The sequence below is a fragment of the Arachis ipaensis genome, chromosome B06 (assembly GCF_000816755.2).
Source record: "Arachis ipaensis cultivar K30076 chromosome B06, Araip1.1, whole genome shotgun sequence".
NCBI classification, from domain to species: Eukaryota; Viridiplantae; Streptophyta; class Magnoliopsida; order Fabales; family Fabaceae; genus Arachis; species Arachis ipaensis.
The window spans coordinates 136,487,433-136,489,349 of NC_029790.2; positions in this window are offsets into that span (position 1 = coordinate 136,487,433).

The window sequence follows — 1,917 nt, forward strand, 5'->3', positions numbered from 1 at the left end:
GGCAATATATATTAGATAAAGTATTTTTACATGATAAAATTTTATAACATATATATTATTAGAAAAAAATTTATTCTTCACATATAAGTCATTTTTCTATACAAGTCTATACAAATAATTTTATCATAATTCACTTCACACGCCTCTTAATTTAACTAACTTTTCAATCAACGCGAGAATATATAACTATCTTTTCCAAAAGAAGTTCGTTTATGTTTTTGAATTTTCTCAACATTTTTGATCTACGTTCTCTTCCATATCTGCATTTTCTGCGTTTCTCTTCGTATATGTTCTCTATGTTTTTGAAATCAAGTTTTAAAATCAATTTTGAACAGTTATCTCGTTATTGAAAATAATGAATAATTCAAGTTCAGATTGTCAATTGAACCAGAACGAAGTTGATTATTGTTTTGAATCCAATCAAGTGGCTGATGAGATGTGATTCGATTCTAGTTAATGTTTCCGTTAGTAGTTTATGATTCTGTAGGTGAATAATGTTATTTTTGTTTGTGAAAATTGTTGTTCATCGTTGATGGTTTAAATTGAATGTAATGTAAGAGTTCTGCATTAAAGAAAATATTTTTCTCTATTTGCAGTAAATTTCGGTATAATACGAAGATATTTAAGTGTATTATTTAAGAATTTTCGGTGCATGTATGCTGATCAGATCTGCATAATTCAAAACTCTTCTTCTCCTTCCTTCTCATCTTCTTCTCATTCTTCTTCTTTTTTTTCATCATCTTCTTTTTTTTAATTCATATTTTTTCTTATTTTACCTTCTCAAGTTTCTTTTTATTTTACTCTCTTAATAAGAATAAAAATAAAAAAATCAAACAAAAAAAAAAGAAGAAACACATAATGTTGTAGAATTACTTGAAAGAGAATGAATTTACATTCATTCAACTAAAAGAAAGAAAGAAATAAGGAAAAAAAGAAGAAGAAAAAAAAATGCAGCACCAGAGAAAATATTTTTCTATATTTGTAGCAAATTTTGGTGTAACACGAATATATTTAAGTGTATTGTTTAAGAATTTTCGGTGTTTTTGTGCTAATAAATTTTGCATAATTCAAAACTCTTCGATCTTCCTCCTTCTCATCTTCTGCTGCTTCTTCTTTTTTTTTTTTTCATCATCATCACTATCTTCTTCTTCTTTTTTTCTTATTCATCTTTTCCTTTTTTGTTTTACCTTTTCAAGTTTCTTCTTGTTTTACTCTCTTAACAAGAATAAAAACAAAAAAATCAAAAAAAGAAAAAGAAAAAATACATAATGCTGTAAAATTACTTGAAAGAGGATGAACTTACATTCATTCAACTAAAAGAAAGAAAAAAATAAGAAAAAGAAGAAGAAGAAAAAAAATGCAGCATTAGAGGAAACATTTTTCTGTATTTAATTTGCAGCAAATTTCGGTGTAACACGAAGATATTTAAGTGTATTGTTTAAGAATTTTCGGTGTATGTGTGCTAATAAGTTCTGCATAATTCAAAACTCTTCTTCTTCGTCCTCCTCATCTTCTGCCCGCTTTTTCTTCTTCATCTTCTTATTTCATTTTCTCATAATTTTTTTCGAGTTCAGCTTCGCAACTTCCTTCACTTTTCGCGACGATTTGAGAGATTTTTGAGAGATTTTGATCTTTGTTTAAATTTTGAACGCTGCAATTTTGATTGAGGGAAAAGAACCGTTTGCGTTATTCAAAAGTTGGGAAAAGCGCGTGTTTACAGGCAACCTGAACTGAGAGTTGTTTTTGTTGAGTTTGGACCAATTTGTATAAACTTATATACCAAAAAGATTTGTATGTGTAGCAGGTCTTAATTTTGTATTGAACAAATTAATCTTAATCAAATACAATAATATACATTACATGACTAATAAAATTTATTATTTTTAGTTAATATATATTTAGTCAATTCTAAGTTTT